Source organism: Chrysemys picta, chromosome 6, assembly GCF_011386835.1.
Source record: "Chrysemys picta bellii isolate R12L10 chromosome 6, ASM1138683v2, whole genome shotgun sequence".
NCBI lineage: Eukaryota > Metazoa > Chordata > Testudines > Emydidae > Chrysemys > Chrysemys picta.
The window spans coordinates 132,074,826-132,087,565 of NC_088796.1; the positions used below are offsets into that span (position 1 = coordinate 132,074,826).

At 43.1% G+C, this 12,740-nt stretch overlaps 1 long non-coding RNA gene across 1 annotated transcript in view; it reads left to right on the plus strand.

Annotated features, from left to right (window-relative positions):
* Positions 1-1,104: 1,104 nt before the first annotated feature.
* Positions 1,105-12,740, plus strand: part of LOC135972512 (uncharacterized) — a 50,254-nt gene continuing 38,618 nt past the window's right edge. The window contains exon 1 of the long non-coding RNA XR_010588977.1: positions 1,105-1,573. This is a non-coding gene — a long non-coding RNA (uncharacterized LOC135972512). The remainder of the gene's footprint in view (positions 1,574-12,740) is intronic.

A 12,740-nucleotide genomic window follows, 5' to 3' on the forward strand; every position in this document is an offset into this window, starting at 1 on the left:
GTTGGTCTTGTAAGAGCTTATTGGGAATACTTTCTCACTGAGACGTTTGCCAGTATTTTTAAGCACGAGTGACAATTAGAAATGGGCTGATTTTCAAAGATGCTAAGCAGCCCCAGCTCCCACTGAAGTCCATGTGAGCTGCACAAAACCTGGACACTTCTTTTCAGATCATTAAATATCAAGGTAGGATGCGGGTTAGAGAATTTGGCCCTGGTTAATTATAGCAGGCATGAAAATAGACCTACTGAAAAATGTTCAACTGCTGGTAAAGTACTAAATTATATGAACACATCCTGCAAAGTAAAATCCATTCCTATTAGTAGAATTGGGCAAATAGTTATATTTATATTAGAATTAGTCAGGTATGGGAATTTCCATTTTCTAGGAAATTATGACATTTTAAAAAAATCTAAAATGTAATTGAAAAACTGAAATTTAGAAATTTCCTTTAGGGAAAAAATTCCCCAAAAATTGAATTAAAATTAAAAAAAATGTTTCTTTTTGACATTTTATATATTCAAATGATAAATATAATATATATTGTATATATATCATGTTAACTATTATAAGTAAATAATGTTCAATTAATATTCTAATCTAATATAAAAGTCAAAACAAAATTAATCAAACCATTTTGACTTTTTCCCATTGAAAATTTCATCAAAATTATTCCCACAAAATGTTTCAATTTCAACAAAACTACATTTTTCTATGGAAAATTGTTCAATCAAAAAAATTTCAACCAACTCTAATATATAATTGATTCAAAAATGTTTCAAAATTCACAGAATAAATAATTTATGACTATAGTCATTGAATTATCAGCCGTGCTCCATAAAATAAGCAAATTATATAGATTTAGATATAGATACACACACCTACACCTATATGTTCCATTTGCCTATCTTATGGGTCCTGGTTGATAATATATATCTCATATTGACGTCAATGAAATTTAAGCCCATGATTAAATGCTTCCTGAATCTCAGCCTTGTTGAGTAATTTCTTTGATAAACATTGTGAAATTCATTGAATACATTATTCAATTAATTATTATTTGACTCTCTACATATACACAACTGTGCAATTTGGAACTGGAAATCGACAGCCTTATTTTGTACTTGTACAAGTCAAGATTTATTGATGCCATGACGAAATATATATGACAGTCAATGTTTTATTCCTTGAACGACCCTGATGAAATGGCCACCATGAAATACCAAGCTGTTTGAAGTGGAGGTCTATTAACTATATGAAAGGGTGAGCTAGATATGAAGAATAAGACACCTCACCGTGGATGAACTGTTTGACACAAACATATATACTCTACCCAGCTTTACAGTGTGGACTGAAAATAATAGATATGGTGCCATGATGATAAAACGTGACACGATTTGAGTTGCTGGGAACAAATTGCCAAAGCTTCAGAGGACATCCCACGAACTGCCATCCATACCCCTTAAACTCCTTCTTCTGCAGGATGAGCTTGGGAGTCTTGTTGAATCCACTGAACCCTGACTGGAATTTCCAAGTATTGTAATCAAGGGAGCCTGGAAAGCAGCAGAAATGAGAGGTAACATTCAGGATGAGATCACTGTTTGCTTTAGGACATTTTAAAAGATGTGTATAATGCAACTCTACTACTGAATTATGTCAATGGAGAAGGAAAAGGAGAGAGAGATTTTATGTATTTATTACATTGTGATAGCACCTACAGGCCAACCAGATATGGGACCCATTGCATAAGGCATATTGCAAATGTATAGAACAGGACAATGCCTACACCCAAAGATATCTCTCTCTCTTTCTCTCTCTCTCCAGGAGTACAAACATGGCTATCCTGGAAAGGGTCACTTCATTTTTCTTTTAAATATATTTTTACAGCGCTTAAGCATCGATAAATACAGTATTGAGGAAAGTGAAAGCAGATGCTGTACATTAATATTTCAAAAGAAATTAGTGCCTTGATTTTCTAAGAAGCCAAATGGAGTGAGGTGAGAGTCGAAGTTCTTAATATGACCCTGTCACAGTTTAACATTAACCAGTGTTAAACAAGGTTTGGGGTTTAGTATACAGAGACCTCAGTCTACTTAGTACCATGGGAAACACACGAGGACATTCATACCAACGGCTACCAATTTATAGACTGAAAAACAAAAAAAAAGGAAAAGAATCAAGACAAGACAAAAAGCAGTGAAACTGAAATTGAATGATTATGCAAAAGCAACAATCAAAACCTATCAAAGTCTCTTTTTAAAGAGAGGGTGAATGTTGGTTAGAGACTCTTATTCTGCCAACTGATCCTTATTGTTGGGGAAGAAAGGATTAGTTCTGTTCTTCAGTTTTGAGTCAGGAATAACAGTCACTTTCCTGCTTTTGACAAAACAGATAGATGAAGAAGGGAGAGAAGAGATAAGATAGTAAAGATAGGGGGAAGTATAGCTTATGTCAATGTTTTCAGGATAGAGGGCAGCTAGTCAGTAAGGATGGATGCTTTGGGGTGGCAGGTCAGACATGACAGCTGTTGCTCTGTACCCCAGTACACCTGGCTCGGTGGATATGGGGAAAGCAGTGGATGTGATATATCTTGACTTTAGCAAAGCTTTTGATACGGTCTCCCACAGTATTCTTGCCAGCAAGTTAAAGAAGTATGGATTGGATAAATGGACTATATGTTGATAGAAAGCTGGCTAGGTCATCGGGCTCAACGGATAGTGATCAACGGCTCGATGTCTAGTTGGCAGCTGGTATCAAGCGGAGTCCCCCAAGGGTCGGTCCTGGGGCTGGTTTTGTTCAACATCTTTATTAATGATCTTGATCAGGGGTAGGCAACCTATGGCACCCGTGCCAAAGGCGGCACGCAAGCTGATTTTCAGTGGCATTCACACTGCCCGGGTCCTGGGGACTCTGCATTTTAATTTAATTTTAAATGAAGCTTCTTAAACATTTTTAAAACCTTATTTACTTTACTCTGTATACAACAATAGTTTAATTATATATTATAGACTTATAGAAAGACACCTTCTGAAAACGTTCAAATGTATTACCGGCATGCAAAACCTTATATTAGAGTGAATAAATGAAGACTCGGCACACCACTTCTGAAAGGTTGCTGACCCCTGATCTGGATGATGGGTTTATTGCACCCTCAGCAAGTTCATAGATGACACTAAACTGAGGGGAGAGGTAGATACACTGGAGGGTAGGCATAGGGTCCAGAGTGACCTAGACAAATTAGAGGATTGGACCAAAAGAAATCTGATGAGGTTCAACAAGGACAAGTGCAGAGTCCTGCACTTAGGAAGGAAGAATCCCATGCACCGCTACAGGCTGGGGACCAACTGGCTATGCAGCAATTCTGCAGAAAAGGACCTGGGGATTACCGTGGACGAGTAGCTGGATAAGAGTCAGCAGTGTGCCCTTGTTGCCAAGAAGGCCAACGGCATATTGGGCTGTATTAGTAGGAGCATTGCCAGGAGATCGAGGGAAGTGATTATTCCCCTCTATTCAGCACTGGTGAGGCCACACCTGGAGTATTGCATCCAGTTTTGGTCCCCCCACTACAGAAGGGATGTGGACAAATTGGAAAGAGTCCAGCGGAGGGCAACAAAAATGATTGGGGGGGCACATGATTTACGAGGACAGACTGAGGGATCTGGGGTTATTTAGTCTGCAGAAGAGAAGAGTGAGGGCGGATTTGATAGCAGCCTTCAACTAGGGGGGTTCCAAAGAGGATGGAGCTAGGGTGTTCTCAGTGGTGGTAGATAACAGAACAAGAAGCAATGGACTCAAATTGCATTGGAGAGGTTGAGGTTGAATATTAAGAAACACTATTTCACTAGGAGGGTGGTAAAGCACTGGAATGGGTTACCTAGGGAGGTGGTGGAATCTCCTTCCTTACAGGTTTTTAAGGTCAGGCTTGACAAAGCCCTGACTGGGATGATTTAGTTGGGGGTTGGTCCTGCTTTGAGCAGGGGGTTGGACTAGATGACCTCTGAGGTCCCTTCCAACCCTGAGATTCTATGATTCTATCCGGTGAGACACGTCATCTGGTTGGTCTGGTAGGTCCTTCCCCTTCATTAATTCTTTTCAGGCCAAGCACAACCGGATGGGCGGTCTCATCTTGTAATGCTGGTGCTGTGCGGTGAAGTTGATTTCAGGATCAGGTGAAAAGCTGACAGAGAGAGTTAGGACAGAAGCAAGCTACTGGAGGACAGATAGGGATGCGCAAGGGAGGCGTTCTTGCTGGTGCAGTGGTGATGGTGAGTTGTGCCAAGGTCTGGGTGTCACAATGAAAAATGCATTAGCAGTGGCTGTCGTAGTGATGGTAGTAGTCATTTATTTCCCTTGAGTCTCTTTTTAAAGGCCTCCCAAAGGAGTGGTGAGCAGAACAGCTTATCTCCTCATTATTTTATCCACCAGTTAGGCCTAATTTCTGGTCCCACACTCCTCTTGTTTACCAGACATGATCTTAACACAGTCCTTGGGTGGAATCAGTAGACCTCTCTGTTTAAATGTCTCCTTCTTAGAGCTTTTCTTATACAATTTTATATAATAATTCATTTAGGGTTACCATATCTCATAAATAAAAAAAGAGGACCCTCCACGGGCCATGGCCCCGCCCATTTCCCCACCCCTAGCCCCGCCCCAACTCCGCCCCTTCCCCCACCCTAACTCCGCCCCCTCCTCCCTCCCACTCCCAGCCAGGGGGAAAGGGCTGCCCCAGTGCTACCAGCTTCACGGTTTGCCGGGCAGCCCCCAGACCCTGCGCCCCCGGCCGGCGCTTCCCCAGCGCAGCTGGAGCCTGGGAGGGGAAGCGCCCAGCCGGGGGCGCAGGGTCTGGAGGCTGCCCAGCAAACCGTGAAGCTGGTAGCGCTCGGGCTTTGGGCAGCCCCTATGCCTCCGGACCCTGCGCCCCCAGCCGGGCACTTCCCCTCCGGGGCTCCGGCGGCTCTGCGTAACTTACACTGTATAAGTTACACAGAGCCGAAGAGGAGCAGAGCCCCCGCAGCTGGAGGCTCTGCTCCTCTTAGGCTCTAAGAGCCGGGCTGCCCCAGCGCTACCGGCTTCGGGCAGCCCCCGTGCCTCCGGACCCTGCGCCGCCGGAGCCCGGGAGGGGAAGTGCCCGGCTGGGGGCACAGGGTCCGGAGGCAAGGGGGCTGCCTGAAGCCGGTAGCTCTCGGGCAGCCCGGTTCTTAAACAGAGCCTCTGTGTCAGTTACACACAGCCCAGGGGGCTGGAGGCTTTGCTCCTCTTTGGCTCTGTGTAACTGACACTGGGTCAGTTACACAGAGCCCCGGGGGCTGGAGGCTCCAGCCGCCCCCCGCTCTGTTTAAGAGCCGGGCTGCCCAAGCGCTACCGGCTTCGGGCAGCCCCGTGCCTCCAGATCCTGCACCCCCAGCCGGGCACTTCCCGTCCCGGGCTCCGGCGGCGCAGGGTCTCCAGGCACGGGGCTGCCCGAAGCCGGTAGCTCTGGGGCAGCCCAGCTCTTAAACAAAGCCTCCAGCGGCTGGGGCTCTGTGTAACTGACACTGTGTCAGTTACACACAGCCCCGGCGGCTGGAGGCTCCAGCCAACCCCGCTCTATTTAAGAGCCGGGCTGCCCGAGCGCTACCAGCTTCGGGCAGCCCCGTGCCTCCAGAGCCTGCGCCGCCGGAGCCCGGGAGGGGAAGTGCCCGGCTGGGGGTGCAGGATCTGGAGGCACGGGGGCTGCCCGAAGCCAGTAGCGCTCGGGCAGCCCGGCTCTTAAACAGAGCGGGGGCGGCTGGAGCCTCCAGCCGCCGGGGCTGTGTGTAACTGACATAATGTCAGTTACACAGAGCCGCAGCCGCTGGAGGCTCTGTTTAAGAACCGGGCTGCCCGAGCGCTACCGGCTTCGGGCAGCCCCCTTGCCTCCAGACCCTGCATCCCCAGCCGGGCACTTCCCCTCCCGGGCTCTGGCGGCGCAGGGTCTGGAGGCACGGGGCTGCCCGAAGCCGGTAGCGTTCAGGCAGCCCGGCTCTTAAACAGAGCCGCCATTTTCCCGGACATGTTCGGCTTTTTGGCAATTCCCCCCGGACGGGGGTTTGACTGCCGAAAAGCCGGACATGTCCGGGAAAAAGAGGACGTATGGTAACCCTAATTCATTGTGACAATTCGTGAACCTTTACCCACTTTTCGCCAGTTAGGCTCACAATTACAGGAAGCCTGCTAGGCCTCAATTATTACAACAGTGCCCAGTTCCCAGTGAAATTCAATTCTAGTTGGGTACCTAACTCCTTTAGGATTCTTGGTAAATCCTAGTCATGATTTATTTTGTTAAAACATTCACGTGCCCAATGACTAAGATGCTGGGTACCCTCGGGGCAGTTGGGGAGAGAACACAGAAGCTTTAACAGGAGTCTTTACACTGCATGCACAAGACAGGGAACACTCCAGGTGCCATCTTAATGCTGCATCCATATGAAAACCTGGCACAATATGGCCCTTTCTTTGTGGTGGAAATTTAACACATCTGGGACATCATTTCTGAGTGGATATCCAGAGTATTGTCATGACTGCTTTTGCCAAGTATATTTGCCTTAGTTCTCTCCAGTGCTAAAATTGCATGAATACTTATATTACTGCCTTTTAGATCAACTCAACTGCCCTGTCTCTGTGCTTACAGAATGATGGGACCAGAAAAGTACATACAATGTTCTCTTAGTAATGGCAAAGGACTGCATTGGATTTTGGAGTAGCTACAGAGAGGATTATAACTTCTACATGCTAACAACTCTGAAAATATCTAGTTCCTCTTGTCTGTGTGTTTAAAGAATGAAAGTTTGATTGTTTTGCATGTTGCATTGTCAGCTATATAAGTGCATAATATGTGCAAATCACTTCCATTTGGATTTGGTAGCACTTTACACCAACTTTGCACTACTAGAAATGTCTATACAAGGTATAAACTGGCAGAAAATCTACCGCTAGAGAAAGAGAACACATTCATTTGTTCAGGTGCCATTAGCACTCCTGTCATCTCAACAATCTTCTGTCATTTTTCTTTCCACCAACAACTTTCAAATCAGCCCTCTCTGATGGGAACATAACATTGTTTTTAATTTCTCAGTGTGTGGAGTCAAAATTTAGTTTATGTTTATTCAAGGAAGAAAGAGTGAAACCTAAACCACATTGTATTAGTTACATATTGAAATAATATTGGAATGCATTGCCCAGTGCCGGGGGGGAAGGATCCTACTGAGCCAAGAAAACAAAAAATGTGTTTTCAGTCAAAACTCCTCGTTAGCTATGTTTCTCCATCCTCTCTCTGATCACTTTGGTAACCTGCCTTCCAACCCCGCAGTTTAGCTGCAATATTTGTTTTTTTGGAAGCACCCGAGCAACGTTTATTTAAGAGAAGAATTTAGGTTTGTTGTGTGGCTCCAAGGACATGGCTATCATAGAAGAAAGTATTGGCATCCTTTCCGTGCATGTGTGGGAAGTTCTGAGTCATCCAATCCTAGGTGAGGCTTGGCACTGGGCCGTAAGCCTCTTATTGCAAAGGGTTCCTCTTAATCTGAACTGCGCGGATTAGTTTGCAGAGGGCACCTCATTGGGCACCGTTCTCATGACGAGTCCTCGTCCTCTTGCCAAACACAAAAGGGCTTTGAGTGTGATAATGCTATCCTTGTTTGCTTGCTCTTTAATGTTCTACCCTAGCCTATCCACTGACCTCAGAGAACATAATCTCCCTCATGGAGGAATGATTGTTCTAGCCTTTGTAACACTTGCACCTTGCTCTTAAATGTGACTGGCCGGGTGCCAACATTAAGGGCTGTCATAAAAGATGTTTACTTGGGGAGAAATAATTGTAGGTTATAACTATGTAAAATGATGTACTCCTTGGAAATAACATGATGCTCTCTGAGATTCCTGTATCAAGGGATCATTCTCATCTATTTTTCACTGTTACTACTCCAAATAGCATCTGTCCCCAGTTTGGCTTCTTTGGATGGGTGTTAGTGTTTTTTCTCCAGTAGGGCAGAACGCTTTTAGTTTTACCTTGACTCTGGGTAGCGGCCAACATTGTGCTACCACTACTGATTTCAGCGGGACTACCGGTACGTACAGAATACGTTACTACTTGCTGTGAGGAAAGCTGGCAGAATTGGGACATATTTGCATTGGATCAGCTCTCCAAGCAGCAAGCTGCTGGTGGTATCATCAAATCTAGTTGAAATTTGGTTAGCTAAAAAGTTAAGGTTGGACAGCTCCAAGCATAATCCTGTGCCAGGTTCTTATTTGGTCCCCATCACTCTAGTATCTGGGTATGTCTACACTGCATGGGGGACTGAGTCTCTCAGCCAGGTCCCCAGACTCACGTTGGTGAAGTTTGCGCTAGCACTCTAAAAATAGCTGTGTAGACACTGCGGCTCAGGCTCCGAAGCCTGGACCAGGGGGAGCTTAAGAGCTCCAGCTCCAGCCACGCAGCATCCAAGCATTGTCTACACATCTATTTTTAGAGCACTAGCACAAGCCCTGCTACTAAAGTCTGTGGACCCAGGCTGGGTGGCTTACTCCCAGATGTAGTGTAGACCTGCCCTGAACTCCTCACAATCCTTAATATATTTATCCCACAAACACCCTTGTGAGGTAGGGTAGTGCTATTATCCCCATTTTACAGATTGGAAACAAACACAGAGAGCCTAAGTGATTTGCCAAAGGTCACACAGGAAGTCTGTGAAGGAGCTGAAAATTGAACCTGGCTTTCCCATCTCCCAGACTAGAGCCCTAACCAATCGTGAGGGCAAGGTTGTGATTCCTTTGGGCTAGACTGTGACACCCTTACATACATTGACTGGCACTCTATAAATAGACCCATTAACACTAATGGGACTACAGAAGCTCCCCGACTTACGCAAGCGTTCCGTTTCGGAAAGCCTTGCGTAAATCGAGTTTTACGCAACAATTACACACACACAAAAAAGGCACTTACGGAACTTTTTCCGTAAGTCCGGATTTCCATAAGTCAGGTTTGTGCAACCCGGGGAGCGTCAGTACTTGTGGAGTAAGATACTGTTCAACATAATGGCATCACAAACTCATCCTTTGTGTGAAATCCATAAAGAGCCTGAATCTCAGTGTAAATACTTAGAGCCCTGCATGGATACAAAATTTGTATCCGCATCTGATCTGCAAACATGGGCTCTGCAAATACGCAGTGGCTATAGCTGAAAAGTACATCATTTGTTTTCTCCAGGATTTCCTATCTAGGTGGTCTCCCACCCTTCTTGAATTTGGTTTCACAGTCTTTAGAATATTTATGACGTAGATGGAAACTGCCAAGACATCTATTTGGGGGATAAAGAGCCAAAACATAAAGCACAAAGGTATCACTTGTGTACTGATTTCTTTAACATAAATAACATTGGTCCAAATTGTTATGCATGAGACTGTTGGAGGGCCTACTATGCCTATTGTCTGTGGCCTTGCTGTCATGAGAATTCAGCATTGCCCAAGAAATCAAACCATTTTCAACATACAAACGAAAGTAAGATAACACTCTACTAAATAACTACCCAGTGTGGCTAAAATAAGAACTATTCCTCCTAATGGGCTTGATCCTGGGTGCTTTAATGGGAGTATCTTTGGGTCCAAGGGAAGTTATGAGTGACAAACAAAGCTTTTAAGGAGTTCATGTTACAGCAGGCTATACATTTATGAAGGATTGTGCATAGTAAATCCATTCTCAAAGAAAATAACCCTATCTGTGCATAAGCCAAATGGTCTGATTCACCACTACAATACTCCAGCTTTAAGTTTATGAAACTTCACTGATTACAACTGCATTGACATCAATGGATTTATACCAGCATAAAACTGACTAGCAAAGATAAATGGAGCTGGTCAGGAAATGATTATTTTTTTCTGAAAAAAATGTGGATGAAAATAAACATTTTTGTTTTTGTTTAATGTTTTCCTCAAAAATGTTTTAGGTTTTCATATAAAAAACAATGCAGTGAAAATGAAACTTTATCATACTTAAAATAGTTTTGTCAAAAAGCTATTTTTACGATATAAAAAGTTTTAATTTTTTTTTTCAACCAGCTCTAAAGTTGAACCAGGACCCCAGGCTGTGATTTTCAAATGCATGGACACTCTACTAAATAACTACCCAGTGTTGAGCAGAGTGACTAAATCCCAGCTTTGGTTTTTTACCGTCAAAACAAAAATACATAATGAAATACACATTGTACCAAATAGCTAACCTTGTATTTACCAAGTTTTGTAAAAGAGAAAAAGATTGAGAAGTGAATCTTTGTGAAAGAATGATGACAGAGAGAAGACAACCCAGAAGAATAGCAAGAACAGTTAGGAAGAAATGTGAGGGTGGAAGGGACCTTGAGATGTCATCTAGGCCAGCCTTATATGTTGAGGAAGGACAAACCCAGACAGGTGTTTTTTTGTCCAACCTGTTCTTAAAAACCTCCAGTGAGCCTATTCCAGAGTTTAACCATCCTGATAGTTAGAAAGCTGTTTGTAATATCTAACCTTAATTTCCTTTCCTGCAGATAAAGCTGATTATTTCTTGTACTGCCTTCAGTGGACATGCAGAACAATTGATCCCTTTATAACAGCCCTTAACATATTTGAAGACTGTTATCAGGTGCTCCCTCAGTCTTCCTTTCTCAAGACCAAATATGCCTCAGAGGACAGGTTTTCTAAACCTTTATCATTTTTGTTGCTTTCCTCTGGACTGTCTCCAATTTAAGCACATCTTTCCTAACGTATGATGCCCCAAACTGAACACAATACTTCATCTAAAGCCTCACCAGTGCTGCATAGAGCAGGACAATTACCTGCATATATTACATACAACAATCCTGTTAATGTACCCCAGAATCGTATTAGCCTTTTTTGTAGCTGTAGCACATTGACAATTCATATTCAGTTTGTGGTCCACTATAACCCCCAAATCCTTTTCAGCAGTACTACCACAGTTTTTCCGCATTGTGTAGTTGTTATTGATTTTTCCTTCCAAAGTATAGTCTTTTGTGCTTGTATTTATTGAATTTCATCTTATGGACTTCATGACAGTTCTTCAATCTGTATGCAGTGTTGTTGCAGCCATGTTGGTCCCAGGATATTAGAGAGACATGGTGGATGAGGTAATATCTTTTATTAGACCAACTTCCATTGGTGAGAGAGACAAGCTTTCAGACATGAAGAGCTCTGTGTAAGCTCAAAAGCTTGTCTCTCTCACCAACGGAAGTTGGTCTAATAAAAGATATTACCTCACCCACCTTGTCTCTCTAATTCTCCAATTTGTCCAGGTCACTTTGAATTTTTATCCTGTCCTCCAAAGAGCTTGCAACACTTCCCAGCTTGATGTCATCTGCAAATTTTATAAGCGTATTTTCCACTCCATTATCCACTTTGTTAATGAAAATGTTGAATAGTACCAGACCGCTGCAGGACTGCATTAGTTGCCTCCTCCCAGTTTGATAGCAAATCATTAATAAGTACTCTTTGAATATGTTTTTTCAACCAGTTGTACACCCACCTCTTGGTAATTTCTTCTAGACTACATTTCCCTAGTCTGCTTATGAGCATGTCATGTGAGACTGTCTCAGAAGCCTTACTAAAATCCAGCTATAGAAAATCTACTGCTTCCCCTGCATCCACTAAGCCAGTAACTGTCAAAGATGGAAATTAGGTTGGTTTGGCTTGATTTGTTCTGAACAAATCCATGTTGGCTATTCCTTATAACCCAATTATCTTCTTGATGCTTGCAAATTAATTGTTTAATAATTTGTTCCAGTATCTTTCTAGTTAGTGAAGTTAGATTGACTGGCATATAATTCGCTGGTTCCTCTTTGCTCCCCTTTTTAAAGATAGAAACTAGGTTTGCCCTTCTCCAGTCCTCTGAGACCTCACCCATCCCCCATGAGTTCTCAAAGATAATCACTAATGGTTGAGATTGCTTCAGCTAGTTCCTTAAGTACCCTAGGGCGAATTGTATCAGGCCCTGATGACTTGAAAACATCTAATTTAGCTAAATATTCTTTAATCTGATCTTTCCCTATTCTGGTTTGTGTTCCTTCCCCCTTATTGTTAATATTAATTGTGTTAAGCATCTGGTTGCACTTAATATTTTTTAATGAAGATTGATGCAATAAAGCCATTAAACTCCTCAGCCTTCTTGATGCCATCCATTATTAGCTCTCCTTTCCCACTAAGTATTTGACCTACACTTTCCTTCATCTTTCTTTTGATCCCAATGTATTTGTAGACCCTCTTCTTATCGCCTTTTGTCTCTTATTAGGTGTAACTCATTTTATGCCTTAGTCTTTTTGATTCTGTCCCAAAATTCTAGCACTATTGTTTTCTATTTTTCCTTAGGAATTCATCCTGTTTACACTTTTTGCAGGATTCCTTTATTATTTTCAGGTCATTAAAGAGCTCCTGATGGAGCCATATTGGCCTTTTATTATTCTTCCTGTCTTTCCTTCTCATCAGGATGTTTTGCTGTCTACCAGCTCAACTCAACTCCTTTTTCCCTTAATTTTTTTCCCCATGGGACCTTACCTACCAGTTCTCTGAGTTTGTTAAAGTGTGCTTTTTGAAGTCCATTGTTCTTATACTGATGCTTTCACATCTTTCTTTCCTCAGAATCATGAAATCATGATTTCATGATCACTTTCAATCCAAATTGCCTTTCACCTTCAGATTTAAAACCAATTCCTCCCTGTTAGTCAGAATCAAGTCTAAGATGGCTG